Genomic DNA, 19,200 nt, shown 5'->3' with positions numbered 1-19,200 from the left:
TTGGTATACGCTTTTGTCTCGCTGGTATAGGCCATGAACGTGACGTTCGTTTCAACACTTCACCATTCTGTTGAAACGTAATATTTTTCAACTACCCGATGTACGCTGACAGAAAATGTATTGAAAATGACTTTGATAAATTTGTTTTGTAACAGGTCCAATAGGAGGGCTTTAATTCCCCCCCCCCGCCCATGTGAAAGTTGAAATTAAATTGATATGACTGGATAATATGCAGTTACTTGATTGGAAACTTTTGGGCGAGAGGTCACTTCCCCAATATCTCACACGCTTCCAGGCAGTGATGAATTCAGGGGGTGGCCCAGAGGGGGAAAGTAAAGTCCCCCCCCGAGAAATTCATATCTATAGTTGTGGTGAAACATAAAAGTTATCACCTTGTCTGTTATGACAAAATTTAAACTACGCCAGCTGCTGTTGCTAACGAAGTTTGGAGTCAACCATGGAGAAGTCGTGATGAGATGCAGTTTTTACGAGAAAAATGAATGTGTAACACAATAGGTGGCGGCTGGGTCCCTATAGTATGGTTTCGTTGCTTATTGGTTCGGTTTGCAACACCTAGCGTCGATTGTTCTGTCATTATTATTATTATTATTATTATTATTCATATCTATAGTTGTGGTGAAACATAAAAGTTATCACTTTTTCTGTTATGACAAAATTTAAACTACGCCAGCTGCTGTTGCTAACGAAGTTTGGAGTCAACCATGGAGAAGTCGTGATGACATGCAGTTTTTACGAGAAAAATGAATGTGTAACACAATAGGTGGCGGCTGGGTCCCTATAGTATGGTTTCGTTGCTTATTGGTTCGGTTTGCAACACCTAGCGTCGATTGTTCTGTCATTATTATTATTATTATTATTATTATTATTCATATCTATAGTTGTGGTGAAACATAAAAGTTATCACTTTTTCTGTTATGACAAAATTTAAACTACACCAGCTGCTGTTGCTAACGAAGTTTGGAGTCAACCATGGAGAAGTCGTGATGACATGCAGTTTTTACGAGAAAAATGAATGTGTAACACAATAGGTGGTTTCGTTACTTAGTGGTTCGGTTTGCAACACTTAGCGTCGATTGTTCTGTCATTATTATTATTATTATTGCCAACACCCACAAATTAACAGATGCTGTATAATAAGTGTGCGGTGAAGCTAAACGTTGCAAGGTGTGTTGGTAACGCCGATTGTAGAATAAGTCAGCCTTTCCTCTCTCATGTGTTCCCTCACCGCACCTCCAATCGGCCTAACGTGTAAGCTAATCCCTTAGCTACGCAGCCCACCCTCGCTGCGAACTTGATTCTTATCCGCCACTCGTATCTGTACTTTATTTGCCCTTAGAATAAACCTGATGTCGCAAAACACGTCCCCGGGTATTGGTACAGAATTGGAAGTAGCATCTGACATTATAAAAGATTGTTTTAATTTTTTTATTGCATTACTGGGAATATTTCCAAGATTTAGTAGCCACGTAGATTTTTCCTTATCTGTGAGTCCAAAGCTCAAACCATATATTTGTGTACACTTGGCAATGATTTTCGCAGTGTCAATGGGGATACACAATTTTTGCCTAAAGATGCGGTACATTCCACCATGAGTGGGACGTTTGGCAACGCTGCTCTACTAGTATAATCTAAGCTTTCATTGTTGAATAAAAACTAAGTGTATTGTTGAAACTGTAGTAAGTTTGTAACAGTCTGTCGACAGGTTACTGTGGAAGTGTGATGTGATTATGTAATGTACTACGCGCAGTCTTCGTCAGTTTATAACATAAAAAGAAGTGTTAGTGCTGAAATACAATGTCGGAACAACAGACTTTAATTTCTTTCATTTCTAATAAAAGACAGTGTATTGCAAAAGACGAAGAGGAGTGTGAGTCTACTGAAAGAAGTGCTAGTGATTGTGACGATGAATTGCGTCGGTCTACCAAGTCTTCAGTTTCCCTTCCACAGTTTTTTAACGATAAATGTGCTATTTCTGGCCCATCCGTAAATTGCAATTCCTAACAAAGTATTGAACGCGAGATTAAGTATCAGCAAAAATGGGAGTGTAAGTACAAATGGTTGTATTTTGATAACGAGTGGGGTAGGGGTGTCTGCATTTTGTGTGAAATGCATTTAAAAAACGATATCGAAGCTCTGCAGAAAACAGAAGGAGTGTTCATTTCTGTACTCACTACATTTAGAAAAGCTACCGGAAGCACGGGAAAACTAGAAAAGCACGCCAACTCGGAAAAAATGCAAGAGCTGTTGCACTTGAAAATTGTAGATTACAGGGATTAAACGCTCCAATTCATACACAGATATTTAAACAAAATGAAAGTGAAAAAGGTTTAAACTGCCAAGTATTGTCATCGTTAATTCGAAGTCTGTATTTCCTTAGTAAGGAAGAAATACCTCACACAACAAAATATGAACCTCTAATTCGTGTCGTAGTACTGAAAAGCGACATTAATCTTGAAAAGTGATTAAAATTCCAGAGCGAAAGGTCCACATATCTTAGGAAGTATACTGCGTCAGAGTTGTTGACTTGTTTCGGTCGCGCAGGATTAGCCGAGCGGTCTAGGGCGCTGCAGTCATGGACTGGTCGCGGCGGAGGTTCGAGTCCTCTCTCGGGCATGGGTGGGTGTGTTTGTCCTTAGGATAATTTAGATTAAAAATGGTTCAAATGGCTCTGAGCACTATGGGACTCAACTGCTGAGGTCATTAGTCCCCTAGAACTTAGAACTAGTTAAACCTAACTAACCTAAGGACATCACAGACATCCATGCCCGAGGCAGGATTCGAACCTGCGACCGTAGCGGTCTTGCGGTTCCAGACTGCAGCGCCTTTAACCGCACGGCCACTTCGGCCGGCTAATTTAGATTAAGTAGTGTGTGAGCTTAGGGACTGATGACCTTAGTAGTTAAGTTCCGTAAGATATCACACACATTTGAACATTTTTGACAAATATTTTTCATTAATGGCAGACGAATCTACAAATGTATCCAACCAAAGTGAACTGTCTTTAGTAGTTCGATAGGTTGCACCGTCTCCATCGTTTGAAGTGAAGGAAAGGTTTTTATGTCTCGCTGAGTTGAAAAGCACTTCAGCTGAATCCATATTTACAGCAGTAGATACTGAACTAAAGTAAAGAAAACTTTCTTACGACAGATTATTATCTTGTTCTTTCGACGGTGCTGCTAATTTTAGTGGTTCTATCTCGGGAGTCTGTACTCGGTTGTCAGAGAGGAAGGGCCATAAGCCGCCATACATTCCCTGTAGAGCACATGTTTTGACAATTGCTGCCACCAACTCTAGGAATAAACACCCAATTATAAAACGCACATTACATGTTGATAAAGACATTTACAAACTTTTTCATGGTTCTTCCAAACGAGAAAATGTTTAGCATGAAATTCAATGTGCTTTAGAACAACCACCGCGCGACCGCTACGGTCAGGTTCGAATCCTGCCTCTGGCATGGATGTGTGTGATGTCCTTAGGTTAGTTAGGTTTAAGTAGTTCTATGTTCTAGGGGACTGATGACCTCAGATGTTAAGTGCCATAGTGCTTAGAACCAGCCTTTAGAGCAACCTGTTTTAAAAATACCTGAAGCTGTTGACATCCGATGGTTAACTACCTATCGCACAGTTCATGCTATTTTCTTAAAATACGCGTCCGTTATAACGGCGTGTGAACGTATACACAAGGACGGCGCGGATTTAACAAGTTTAGCTGAAGGAATCTTATTAAAAATGATGAATTCCAATTTCGTTGTAGGTTTGGTGATTTTAGACGATACTTAAATGCTGTCTCAAACTTATGTAAAGTTTGGAAAGACAATCACTTAAAATTTCGCAAATCCCTCTACTTGTTTCTAGAACTCTGAAACATTTAAGACACATCGACTGTCTTTGTGACTGCGATGGACATAGTGCAGAAAATGAAACTCTTAATAAAATTAAAAAACCGCAGGAGGACGCAACAGAAGTTAAAGTTGTGCAATTCACGAACGTAGAGGTGCACATTCAAGCTATGAAAAGCGCAAGGAAATTTGCTAAAAGTATGATTTATGAAATTGAGCAACGGTTTGATGGGAAGGCAATAAAAGTGATAGAACTAAGTGCGTATTTTGAAAGTTTAAAAAAATTTCTAGAGTTAAGTGATAATGATTGTAAAGAACTGTGGCTTGATTTTGGGACTTACAAACGTCGACGCTGTTATTGCTGATTTGCATTCTTTTAGGTATGTTGTCAGTAATAAATGACACGATACGTATTCTGATGTTGCTTCTTTCATTCTGAGAGCCGACATCGGCTACGAAGCACTACAGACACTCGCTGAATGTGTACTGTGCATTCCCGTTTCGACTTGCAGTGTGTAAAGCTCATTTAGTACAATGAACAGGGTGATGACAAAATTAAGGAATAGGATGGGTCAGGAAACGCTCCAAGCTTGTTTGAAGATTTCAACTGAAGGGGACAACGAGCCAACAGCAAGTTTTATTGATGACGTCATCAACAGATATGCTGTAAAAAAGCCTCGACGTATTAGTTTGATGTAAATGTGAGTTTTTTTTGCATGCAGTAAAACTATTTTATTGTTTAATATAATTAACTTCGGCTTACTCTCACCCCCCCCCTCCCCCAGTCAAGAAGCTATATATCCCCCCCCCCCCCCGGGGGGAAAGTGGCTGTATTCATCACTGCTTCCACGTATAAAATTAATTACTTTACCTGGAATAGTATCTGTGTGGCTCTGCAGAATTCCGGCAATTGTCGACTCTGAAAATTCTTAAAATAATCAGAGGCACAACCGTACGCCGTGGAGAAGCCGTCTTGGGTGCTATGACGTACTCACTATGAAGCATTGGAATCAGTGTCCAAGTTGTGTATCAGTTTCGATAAAGCTCAGAATTTAATCCCTTAAAATAGAGCGTAAACGACCGTGGCGCAGGGTCTACTGATTTCCCAGAATACAAAGTTCACTACGAGTTACGACACACCAAATAATTTTCCGAGCCAGAGACCAGGGAAAAGTTAAAACAATCGAAGAATTCAACGTACTTTTTCCATTCATGAAAATATATTTTTCCTTAAACGATTTTCCAAGCTGCATTTCAGTACACAATATCTTCTTGTATGATATGAAACATTATCATAATTGATAAAACTACATTTGGTATTCAAAATGGCATTTTACGACAGTACCTCTAATTATAATTCCACTGCGATCCTATTTTCTGCAGTTCAAAATTAGAAGTAAGTCCACATTCTATCCGCACAGTTTTTATGTCACGAGACGAAGATAATCTGCCTGCCGCAGTCATAATGAGTCTCTGAGTCATATAAATCACTTGCTCGGGTAGACACAGGTTTTTAATGTTCCGGTTACAAAAGATGATTCGACGTGGTTGCCGGTAACAGGTAGCGTCCGATGTAGACACAAATTTATAAGGAATAAAACAATATCATTAAATTTAGCATTAATGATTGTTTTATTAGAAAAAATTACCTATTCTTCATGTGTTCAAAGAGGAATACCCCATTGAGGACAAACAAGGCACCTCCATAGAATTTAGTGAATGGCGTACAAGAGTGCAAGATGTTTGAAAACGTCAGAAATATAGCTATGGTGTTGTAAGATAAATGGACTAATGTAGTAAGCAGTATATCTATACTTGATTTACACTGAGGCATAGGAAAATCTAAGGAGCAGGAGATAATGACGAAACTGAGTGGATATTATTTGGCACTGAATAACTATGACACGATTCAGTAATTAGCTTCCACCCCTGAATATCAGTTCACCTTCACAACTCACCAGACGCTAAGCCCACAAAATGAACAGCGCAATACGAATACCACACGAATGAAGTGACTCAAGACTTCGTTTTTTACCAACAGCTGCAAATAAATAAAACGATCTCACCAAATTTCCGTTCTGTCAGGGTTATCTCTGAACTGCCACAACTCATCGCTCGACTCCGCGGAACAAAAAACAGTTTCCAAACTCATGGCCAAAGTAATTGCCAACTATCTGATTGGCTGGAATCGTGCGAACTTACCAAAGACAAACACGCTGCCCTATAGTGTCTTTAGAGAGACTAAGTCAGGCAGTTTACACTGCTTTTTTTGTCGAAAAAAATTAACTATGAATTGCGCAAAATACGTAGATTTCATTTCTTTATCTGTTTCAGCCATCTAATGCCCATCTTCAGCAGAGCAGAACCATCGTATTATTAGCGACGTCAAAAATAAGAAGGCTACGGTACAGGGAGGTGTTTGGTTTCCTTATACCAAGCTTGTACAAGTGTTACGATCCACATGACTACGGTACTGTGCTGCATACAAATGCAATTTTTTTTTACGCTCGCTAATAATTCGAGAGTTCTATTATTCTGAAGAAGTACTGTAGGTGCTTGAGACAGGTAAAGAAATAAAATTTCTTTTGTGAGCTGATTGCTGGTTTTTCTAACGAATATTCTTATAGCTATAAACGAATCTGTGGTCTTGCCTTCAGCAGCTGTGGTAGTACATTTTGCAGCAAGAACTCCAAAAACAACTGTATTTAAACCAATTTTATTAAGGGACAAAAATATGGTTGCCGAAGACAGATTAACTACTAAATTTACAACGCATATTGATACTGGTTATGGAAAGCCTTTGCGCGTAGTTATAAGTTAACTAAAACACAACTGTAGAAAATGATTGAAAGCGCCGTTTAATACGCAGTTTTCAAGATCGGAGTAAACACGGTTTGGCGTCAAGTGAAATGTTCTGATACGAGTCGTCGACTTTGTGTAGTGACTTAATGTTACTGGCTGCTATCACGTCAATTTTTTAGCATATATTCACAATTTTGTTGGTAGCTGGAGGAGCCAACGAATGTGAAAAGCCGGCCGGAGTGGCCGTGCGGTTCTAGGCGCTACAGTCTGGAACCGCGTGACCGCTACGGTCGCAGGTTCGAATCCTGCCTCGGGCATGGAAGTGTGTGCTGTCCTTAGGTTAGTTAGGTTTAAGTAGTTCTAAGCTCTAGGGGACTGATGACCACAGTAGTTAAGTCCCAAAGTGCTCAGAGCCATTTGAACCATTTTTGAATGTGAAAAGAAAAACAACTTGTTCTGGAGACAGAGTGATCTGTAGCTTGGCTCGAGATATGGGATAGGTTAAATGGTAGCGAGTTGTGGGTTGGCTAAGCCAGTGTATGTGAAACAAAATAAAACTGTTTGTGGTGAAGACTGACCTGGAGCTTCGTCTGAGGTCTAGGTTAGGTGGAAGGTAACAGCGTGACTGACAGTTGTGATTTGACGAGACCAGAGATTGTCATACTAACAAAAAAAAAACAAAAAAAAAAAAAAAAAACATGGCCGTACTGACAAACTGATCTGACGGTTATGCCACTTTGAAAAATCGCCAAATGCATCGTTCTAGTCACCATATTGTTTACGACGTTTGTCGCATGTTGTATTCATAGCCGACGGCTTGTATCGAACATTCCTCTGCGTGCAACGAGTGGTATACAATCTGCACAACAATCAACAGTAGACCATATGTTTGGAATATTCAAAAGCGGCATAAATGAAGGATGCAGTCCTTCCTCCCTATTGCTCAACCTGTACATCAAAGAAGATGAAGGTGAAAACTGTGGTGACCGCACTACCGGCAGGTAGAGTACAGCTCTTTTATCCGCCGCGCCACAAGGAGTGATGGCGCATCAGTCACTCCGGCCGTCGTTTACAATCGGGAAAGGTGTACTCGCTCTGTACGTCAAAGAAGCAGTGTTTAAAATAAAACAGGGCTTCGGGATGAAATTAGATGCGAAGAAGAAATGATATCAACTATAAAATTAGCTGATGAAGCCTCTATCCTGTATGGAAGAGAGTTGTTTAGTGGTATGATCAGTTTAATGAGCACAGGCCAGAGACTAGGATTAAAACCAAAGGAAGGCGAAAGTAATTTGCAGAAAAAAAATGGTTTCCAAAGTTTACGGCCATATGGTAGAGAAGTGAAGTTTCTTCTACCTTTCTGGAAAAACAGCGCGTCACGGATGAACCAAGGACGATATAAGAAGCAGAGTAGCACAGCACATACTCTGACAACGTTTCTCTTAACCACAGCATTGTTTGAAACTGTATCACAGATTCTGCTAAAAAACTGAGTTGAACGGAGACGAAGCGTTTGAAATTTAGTATTACAGAAGAATGATGGTTATTAAGTGAAACGATAATAAATGAAGAGATTCTCCATAGATTCTGTGAGAAATGGAATACGTGCAGAACTATATCAGAAAGGATATGTTCACAGCACACGTGTTACTATCAGGAAGCAACTTCCATCGAACTAAATGAAGCAGCAGATAGAAAAGTCTGCAGGGGACGGTAGACACTGGAATACATTCAACCACCAAGTGAGGACGTTGTATATACATCATGTGATAAAAAGTGTCCGGACACCTGGCTGAAAACGACTTACAAGTTCGTGGCGCCCTCCATCGGTAATCCTGGAATTCATTATGGTGCTGGCCCCCCCTTAGCCTTCATGACAGCTTCTACGCTCACATGCGTACGTCCATACGTTCAATCAGGTGCTGGAAGGTTTCTTGGGGAATGGCAGCCCATTCTTCACGGAGCACTGCACTGAGGAGAGGTATTGATGTCGGTCGGTGAGGCCTGGCACGAAGTCGCCGTTCCAAAACATCCCTAAGGCGTACTATAGGATTCAGGTCAGTATTCTGTGTAGGCCAGTCCATTATAGGATTGTTATTATAGTGTGACCACTTCGCCACAAGCCATGCATTAGGAACAGGTGCTCCATAGTGTTGAAAGATGCAATGGCTATCCCCGAATAGCTCTTCAACAGTGGGAAGCAAGAAGATAGTTAAAAGAAAAATGGAGGCCTGTGCTGTGAAAGTGCCACGCAAAACAACAAGGGGTACAAGCCCCTCCATGAAAAACACGACCACACCATAACAACACCGCCTCCGAATTTTAGTGTTGGCACTACACACGCTGGCAGACGACGATCACCGGGCATTCGCCATACCTACACCCTGCCATCGGATCGCCACATTTTGTACCGTGATTCGCCACTCCATACAACGTTTTCCCACTGTTCAATCGTTCAATCACCTCACCACGTTTGAGATTATTATATCGATTAAAGTTCCGTTACCTTCTGTATATTCACTTGGCCATCGCGCAACCTATTGTGCTATCGTGTGCTGTGGTTGTATGATGCGACAAGCGAGTGTGAGCAATATGTATATGGACATTGCCTGTTGCCGGCCGGTGTGGCTGAGCGGTTCTAGGCGTTTCAGTCTGGAACCGCGCGACCGCTACGGTCACAGGTTAGAATCCTGCCTTGGGCATGGATGTGTGTGATGTCCTTAGGTTACTTAGGTTTAAGTAGTTCTAAGTTATAGAGGAATGATGACCTCAGAAGTTAAGTCCCATAGTCCTCAGAGCCATTGGAACCACTGCCTGTTGCTCAAGGTGCCTTACGTTACTTAATATTTTAGCGGTGACAAACCTTTTATAATGTGCTGTTTTTATCCGCTTCACATCTTGTGCCTGAAATCAGAATAAGATCAAGATGTTTTAGAACAAAAGACTATAAGACTTGAAGATAACAGCAGAGTCTGTTGAAACAGAATGTTTTAAATAAAAAAAATATTTTATGAGATCTTGGATGTGAACTGGTTTTTAACCATCAGAACTGCCTGCTGAAATCGTTTATCAAATTGCAAACTACTGTAACACGACTTCAAAAATTAATTTTTCGTTTTTTGCTGTTATTGACCTCACACTAAATGACACTTCATAGGTAAGATTTCAGAGTGCTAGTATGTGTAAATCAGAATGATAGTGACGCGCTGACAGTCCAGTCAGTTCTATTCCTTCGACAACTCAAGAACCTTTCACTTTGTTGAGGGCTCTGAGCACTATGGGACTTAACATCTATGGTCATCAGCCACACTTTGTTGAAATTTACAAGTCTTGATAACAAGCCTTGGCCGGCTGCTGTGACCGAGCGGTTTTAGGCGCTTCATTGTGGAACTGTGCGACCGCTACGGTCGCAGGTTCGAATCCTGCCTATGGCATGGATGTGTGTGATTTCCTTAGGTTAGTTAGGTTTAAGTAGTTGTAAGTTCTAGGGACTGATGACCTCAGATGTTAAGTCCCATAGTGCTCAGAGCCATTTAAACCATTTGAAGCAAACCTTGCTAACATTTTTCGTCATTGCACTCATTTTTGTGCGTTAACAAAGAAAACGTAGCTAAGGTTTTAGCAAACGTGAACATTTAATCTGCTAAGCATACGATTTCAAAGCTGAAAATGTAACGAGTAAGAAGCAATACCACTAAGCAAACAATCATTGTTTACCGACTTTTAGCTTCATCAGCTATCGATATAAACACAGTAGATGAGGATTTCAGTAGACTACGAAAGCATACTTTTCAGACCACTTGTGTCTCTTCTTGGCTATTTGGAACGCATAGACAAAAAGAACGTTACATTTATCAGGGAAAATGAGTCATATTACAGGTTGAAATACGCATTTCAGAGCAGAAAGAACGTTTTGAAATGCCTCCCTGGCATTATGTTATTAGAGCAAAGAGTGTAATACTTAGTATTTCAACCAACTGTCGCGTACACACGACAGAAACTACGAAAAAAAGTAATCGTGATCAACAGTCTTGAAATGTTTAGGAGCTCCTTATATGTTGGCACAGTCTTCAAAACAACATACAGCTTGAGAGTGTAGCGTCATCTCTGATTATTCTCACCTCATGTGTGGAAGAGGAACAACGAAATGATTAGGGACGGAGGACAAACTCGCATCAGGGAAGGAAACCGGCCATGCCCGTTCGAAACAGCCGTTCCACCATTTGCCAGACTCGAATTAGGAAATCACGGGAAACCTAAATCAGGATGGCCGGACACGGGTTTGAACCGTCATTCTCCCGAATGCGAGTCCAGTGTGCTAACCACTGCGCCACCTCTCTCAGTATCTCCATATGTAAGACGGCTCTTAGCAACAATCCATAGAGCGGAAATATCTCTACTCTATGCAACAACCCAGCGATGTTATCAAGCCAGTTGGTTGGTTGATTTGGTGGAGGGGAGCAAACAGCGGGGTCCTCGGTCCAATCGGATTAGGGAAGGATGACTAAGGAAGTCGACCGTGCCCTTTCAAAGGAACCATCCCGGAATTTGCATGAAGTGATTCAAGGAAATAAAGGAAACCCTAAATAAAGATGGCCGAATACGGCTTTGAACCGTCGTCCTCTCGAGTGCGAGTCCAATGTGCTAACCACTGCGCCACCTCGCTCGTTGATAACTCTCTGTACATCGTTTTTCCTCATTAATCTTTGTTACTAATTTGTAACGTAATTTCTTTGTGTTGTGCCAGAACATTCTTTTCCTTTACATATTGATTTTCAATATTTATCAGATTGGGTAATTATTTTTCCCATATTTTCGGAATTAAATAATTTCTCGCATAATTCTCCGACTACTATAATTATAATGTAATTCTCCACTCTGTTTTCTTATGGGCTTTGATTGGGAAGGAAAATATGTTTTCAGTTTATTTCCCCCGGTATTCAAATTTCAAATCTACTTTTGGGTACATAGCAAAATTATATTCACCACCTTTTTCCTATTTTTGGTGCTGGAACGAAATATTATTTCTATATTTTCTTCCTTGCACGTACCGTCTTTCAGTACTAAAGCTGTGTCAATAACCAGAATTCTCTATGGCTGTTCCAAAAGTTATCGTAGTTACCATTGCCGCATTTACCGTATATTTATACACTGAAGCCCAGATCACCTAAGATCTTACTTGATCTGGGACTGAAGTAAATCTCGACCACTTGAGCCGTTGGCGTCTCACTACTCGTAGCTTTCCCCAGTAGACTGATTACAAAAAGTGGTGGACACTCAAAGCAGCCCATTTTTGTAAAAAATTATGCTGATCCTTGCCTCGTACAGTTCCGAAGTATCGAGCTATAAATCGGGTAACAAAATCAGTTTCTAAATAAGGCCTGATAATACTTGCTTCCTAAAGTATCTCGAACCACCTGGAAAAATTAAGAGCAGCATATATTTCACCATCAAATTACCACAGAATCGTTTTAACACTCAAAACGCACTAACACGATAAAGTAACGCCGTTCTCACTAGACACGTTGCTTCCTGTTAACGATCGAGACAATTACCGTTCCAACAGCATTAGCTTAAACGATTCTGTCAACCCGTTCGAGACGTAGTTTACTTCGTGATCAACAAATGATCTCTGTTTTCCACGACGTAATATTCCCTTACCCAGTTTAAATATTGCTATGGTAAGTAATGGTGTCAGTTGTTCTCCCAGTATTTTGTAGAAACGAAAAAACAAAAGATCGAAAAGCTCGCTAATTAGAACTGAACTGCTGGACACAAAAAGATGTACCCATGTAGCCCCAAAGAAAATGCTTCTTTGTTTCAAGTTAAATGACAATACTTCACCTACCAAGACACCAGTTGAGTGTAAATCATAAAATCAACTCTTGTCCTAAACACGAACTTAAAAAAAAAAAAAAAAAAAAAAAAAACAGAGGGATGATGTTATTTGTACTTTTTATCAACTACTGTATGCTGACTGTCCTTTGTCTTCACAGTGGTCAGCTTTAGTGCCTCTGATCATTAGAATCCACGGTTGCTAATACAAATGTTCATCACTCGTCTGCTCCAACAAACTAGGATTTGTCCAACACTGTTGTATTTACATGATATTTCCGTAAATGCACGTTCCAATAAGATTCAAACAACGTATATCTTCCTCCAACATAAATCTCGCGTAGTACTCATGACACAAAAATCAAGGAATATGGAGATCATACAAATTGGTATTTATAGTCTTGCTCTTGAGGCACCTTTCGCAAATGGACCAGGGAAAAAAAGAGATGATAGTCTTACCATAAGCACACACCTCCCCAGAGAACAAGTTGGCAAGAAGAGTGCAGGAATGTGTGGTAGCTTCGATAGGCGCATCAGAGTCAAAAATTGTTTTTATTATTGAACCGAATAATTTTATGCGAAATTAACTAACGGCATTATGAAATCTTTGCGTAACAATGTCGTCACCGAAAAGATTACAAAATAGGTTTTCCACCACAGATTACGAGTTAGTTGGCCTGAAGGATCCGTCAGTGTCTGCGTCACTACTTCCTGTGGCGGTCGGGAAAGGCTACGGGGACTGCTGACGAGCAGGCGAGCTATGCGGGGACGTAATTGCCGAAATTAGAGCTACCGGTTGTGGGGGGGACGACCCTCTATTTCTGATTCCAGCTGCTCTGTCCCCTGTACTACTATATACATAAACCAGATACGACAGCGTTGTTGTTGCCCCATTATTGGGAACGTTGAAATCACTCGTATAACGGAAGCCAGGAAGTCACACGGTGAAAAATATTTCAAAACTATATGTAGTTTTCTCTACAGAGTCTAAATCTAATCTAAAATAATTGTGAAGAATCCTTTAGTTTATAAGATACGTACCTTTCAGCAACACGTACAAAACGTTGCTGTGACATTTGGTTTGAGGGTGTAAATATTTGGTGCACATACCGTTTTCGTCGTACTTTTTTGCGTTCGTTGACTCTCTGGGAAAATCAGAAGTTTAGACAATAGTCACCATTTTCTTCGTCAGCCTCCGAATTTCAGCATCTGAATGTCAAAGAAGCACCATACTAGCACAGCTTGCCTCATTTACGAGTGTGCTAACCCTTTTGACTTTAATCGAAAGTGTCAACGTATCATATTTCATCTGTAAGAGGACTCCTTTAAGCGATATTTTCTTTTATGTACTTGAATTTTATTTGGGCTGTTTGTTTAAGCTGTAGTCGCATTTATTTCCTATCAGCCCAACTCGAGAACGTCTCTGGGTGAACGCTGTGAGAAGGGAAGATTCTACCCCGCCCAAACATAATAAAATACGTTTTCAGCATTTTCGGGTAGAGAAAATAGACCGAACATCGCTTTCGTCAGTCCGTATTAAATAAAATGCAGGATTACGAAAGCCGCCTTTCCGCAGTACATACTTCGCTCCTTCGTTATTCTCAATGCGTAACAAAGTTTCATTAAAGAGACGAAATGTGTTGTATTGCTCCTCACGCATGTTATTCACGAAAGCGACACAACATTTTCTGTTTATAACTCCTGTCGCATATATACGACAGATATTAAGAAGAAGCAATCGTAAACAGTAGACCGATAATATTATGGGCATTTAACATAGCGGCGGCATCTTCAATGCAATGTACAAAGTAGATCTGTAGAGTCATCTCTTCTCCCCGTTTACATGGGGCTCCCAAAGCCGAATTTCGTAAACCCATTCCCCTATACCGCTTCTGGATGGTCACGTAAAAACTACAAAACCGATTCTGGAAATCTGCTTCTTCTTGCCGGTTTTCCAATTCCGCAATCGATTTTCGCTCGCATGTAAACGCAGCGGGTTTGAAACGTGCTTGAATTGTCGGGTTCTTATTGTTTTTAAAAATTTTCGGCTGATAAGGACGGAGTGGCTTTTTGTGCAGCGAAGGAAAAGTAGAAATATTACACTGGAGCTATTTACACCTGGTCTAACAGAAGACAAATAGCGACTGTGCTGACTAAATCAAAAACTGTGTCAGCTGTTTTCCAGGCGCCATATTTAACTGGGCTAACAAATCCGCTTCAGACCTTTACATGTAAAAAAGACAGCTAAAAACGATTTCCGAAATTCTGTTTTCGTCTTTCGGGAGATGTGTCGCATATAAACGAAGAGTATACCTCCATAGTTTTAACACAAATGTAGTTGTGCTCACTGTGACCATGGATTACTTTCGCGTCAACGATGAAACGTCACCCGTAAAATTTTGTTTCCATTACGAATCACAATTTCAATGTGAGGACTACATAGGACACACTCAGCGCAGTCACACCGACACACATGCAAACAAACACATACACTAAGTATTAATTCTTGTCTGGGACAACTGATAACGTTCTCTCAATAGTAAATTAAATGGTTCAAATGGCTCTCAGCACTATGTGACTTAACTTCTGTGGTCATCAGTCCCCTATAACTTAGAACTACTTAAACCTAACTAACCTAAGGATATCACACACATCCATGCCCGAGGCAGGATTCGAACCTGCGACTGTAGCGCCTAGAACCGCTCAGCCAGTCCTGCCGGCAATAGTAAATTAAAATAATCTCCAGTGTTAAGAGAGTTTACAGTTCACTAGGTGAAACAGGTATTCTTCGAAGTTGTCATTTTCCTTCTGAACATGTTTTTCAACAACCTGTCCAGGAGCAGCAACACTTTGTTGAAATGGTGCAGCGTAGTCCTATTACCAGATCTCGGAGCTTCCTGCACTTGTCAGTGTCTCACGAACTCGTGTTCAGCGAAAATTAAATGCAGAAAACATTTACCCATTTCACATACAGCGTCTCCATAATCTTCACACTGGCGACAATGTCTCACGACTTCAGTTTTGTTACTGTTTAAAAGAAAATTATCATTGTTCTTCCATTAATGCAATTAACTGATGAAGCCACGTTTACACGGAGTGGAATCCAGAGCAAGCTTACCGAGCGAGGTGGCGCAGTGGTTAGACACTGGACTCGCATTCGGGAGGACGACGGTTCAATCCCGCGTCCGGCCATCCTGATTTGGGTTTTCCGTGATTTCCCTAAATCGCTCCAGGCAAATGCCGGGATGGTTCCTTTCAAAGGGCACGGCCGTCTTCCTCCCCCGTCCATCCCTAATCCGATGAGACCGATGACCTCGCTGTCTGGTCTCCTTCCCGAAAACAACCAACCAACCAGAGCAAACTTATAATCGTCAGTGATCTGAGGAGAAACCAGATTCTACAGTGGAAATCAGTTTCCAACTTCGTTTTTCGATCACTGTTTGATGTGACACATGTGACCACATGTTGATATGTACATTCATTTTCGAACAGCCTACGAGGAAACCGAATTACTTGTATTGGTTGCACACCATGAGGACTTTCCTTTGGCCACGCGGACTGTACTGCACTTGCAGATTGACGGAGCCCCTCTACATTTTACGAGACGTGTGAGGGAGCATCTAAATCGCACTTATCGTAATCTCTGAATTGGTCGTAGTAGTACATTTAATTGGCCACCGAGACTGCCAGGAGTTTCATGAAGTCTGAGATATACTAATGAAAGATGATACACCAGAATAACTGCTTGGTCGCATCATGGACGCTGTTGCTCTCATTAGGGAACTTGTGGAGGCACCGATACTAACGTGTTGTGCTCATCTTAAAGTGCACAAATACAATGCAGTTGATGGTGGGATATTTGAAAATTTATCGGGAACTATGCAACCGCTGCAATGCGACGTGTACAATATTTCTTAGTGGTGAATTGGTTAAAAATACTTAATTTTCGATTGATCTACATCTATATTTACGTGATTATTCTGCTATTCACAATAAAGTGCCTGGCAGTGGTTTCAATGAACCACCTTCAAGCTGTCTCTCTACCGTTCCACTCTCGAACGGCAAGCGGGAAAAACGAGCACTTAAATTTTTATGTGCGAGCCCTGATTTCTCTTATTTTATCGTGATGATCGTTTCTCCCTATGTAGGTTGATGGCAACTGAATGTTTTCGCAATCGGAGGAGAAAACTGGTGATTGACATTGAGAAGATCCCGTCGCAACGAAAAACGCCTTTGTTTTAATGATTGCCACTCCAATTCACGTATCACGTCTGTGACACTGTCTCCCCTATTTCGCCATAATGCAAACGAGCTGCCCTTCTTTGTACTTTTTCGATGCCATCCGTCAGTCCCACCTGACGCGGATCCCACACCGCACAGCAATACTCCAGAATAGGGCAGACAAGAGTGGTGTAAGCGGTCTCCTTAGTAGACCTGATGCATCTTCTAAGTGTTCTGCCAATGAATCGCAGTCTTTGGTTTCCTCTACCTACAATATTATCTATGTGATCGTTCCAATTTAGGTTACTTGTAATTGTAATCTCTAAGTATTTAGCTGAATTTACAGCCTTCAGATTTGTGTGACTTACCGCGTAATCGAAATTTAGCTGATTTGTTTTAGTACTCATGTGAATAACTTCACAATTGCCACTTTTCGCACCATACAGATATCTTATCTAAATCATTTTGCAAGTCGTTTTGATCATCTGATGACTTAACAAGACCATAAATCACAGCATCATGTGCAAACAATCTAAGATGGCTACTCAGAGTGTCTCCTATGTCGTTAATATAAATCAGGAACAATAGAGGACCTATACCACTTCATTGGGGAACGCTGGATATTACTTCTATTTTACTCGATAACTTTCCGTCTATTACTACGAACTGTGACCTTTCTGACAGGAAATCACGAATCCAGTCGCACAACTGAGGCATGCAGTTTGGTGAGAATATGCTTGTGAGGAAAGGTGTTGAAAGCCTTCTGGAAATCTAAAAATATGGAATCAATTTGACACCTCCTGTCGATAGCACTTATTACTTCATGAGGATAAAGCGCTAGTTGTGTTTCACAAGAACGATATTTTCTGGATCCGTGCTGACTATGTGTCAATAAATCGTTTTCTTCGAGGTACTTCATAGTGTTCGAATGCAGTATATGTTCCAAAACCATACGGCCAATCGATGTTAGTGATATAGGCCCGTAATTCAGCTGATTACTCGAACTTCCCTTTTTGGGTATTGTTGTGACTTGAGCAATTTTCGAGTCTTTAGGTACCGTTGGTGGGGAGGCTTGCGTGCCTCAGCGATACAGATGGCCGTACCGTAGGTGCAACCACAACGGAGGGGTATCTGTTGAGAGGCCAGACAAACGTGTGGTTCCTGAAGAGGGGCAGTAGCCTTTTCAGTAGCTGCTGGGGCAACAGTCTGGATGGTTGACTGATCAGGCCGTGTAACACTAACCGAAACCGCCTTGCTGTGCTGGTACTGCGAACGGCTGAAAGCAAGGGGAAACTACAGCCGTAAATTTTCCCGAGGGCATCCAGCTTTACTGTATGGTTAAATGATGATGGCATCCTTTTGGGTAAAATATTCCGGAGGTAAAATAGTCCCCCATTAGGATCTCCGGGCGGGGTCTACTCAAGAGGACATCGTTATCACGAGAAAGAAAACTGGCGTTCTACGGATCGGAGCGTGGAATGTCAGATCCTTTAAACGGGCAGGTAAGTTAAAAAATTTAAAAAGGGAAATGGATAGGCTAAAGTTAGATATAGTGGGAATTAGTGACGCTCGGTGGCAGGAGGAACGAGACTTTTGGTCAGGTGATTGCAGAGCTATTAATATAAAATCAAATAGGGGTAATGCAAGAGTAGGTTTAATAATGAATAAAAAAAATTGGAGTGCGGGTAAGCTGCTATAAACAGCATAGTCAACGCATTATTGTGGCCAAGATAGACACGAAGTCCATGCCTACTACAGTAGTACAAGTTTAAATGCCAACTAGCTCTGCAGATGATGAAGAAACTGATGAAATGTATGAGGAGACAAAAGAAATTATTCAGGTAGTGAAGGGAGACGAAAATTTAATAGTCATGGGTGACTGGAGTTCGAGAGCAGGAAAAGAGAGAGAAGGAAACATAGTAGGTGAATATGGATTAGGGGTAAGAAATGAAAGAGGAAGTCGTCTGGCAGAATTTAGCACAGAGCATAACTTAATGATAGCTTAGTTCAAGAATCATAAAAGAAGGTTGTATACATGGAAAAATCCTGTAGATACTAGAAAGTATCAGATAGATTATATAATGGTAAGACAGAGTTTTAGGAACCAGGTTATAAATTGTAAGACATTTCCAGGGGCAGATGTGGACTCTGACCACAATCTATTGGTTATGAACTGTACATTAAAACTGAAGAAACTGCAAAAAGGTGGGAATTTAAGGAGATGGGACCTGGATAAACTGACTAAACCAGAGGTTGTACAGAGTTTCAGGGAGAGCATGAGGGAACAATTGACAGGAATGGGGGAAAGAAGTACATTAGAAGAAGAATGAGTAGCTCTGAGGGATGAAGTAGTGAAGGCAGCAGAGGATCAAGTAGATAAAGAGACGAAGGCTAGTACAAATCCTTGGGTAACAGAAGAAATATTGAATTTAATTAATGAAATGAGAAAATATAAAAATGCAGTAAAAGAAGCAGGCAAA

The sequence above is a fragment of the Schistocerca americana genome, chromosome 4, assembly GCF_021461395.2.
Source record: "Schistocerca americana isolate TAMUIC-IGC-003095 chromosome 4, iqSchAmer2.1, whole genome shotgun sequence".
Taxonomy (NCBI): domain Eukaryota; kingdom Metazoa; phylum Arthropoda; class Insecta; order Orthoptera; family Acrididae; genus Schistocerca; species Schistocerca americana.
Note: the sequence above shows the minus strand (reverse complement) of the source record.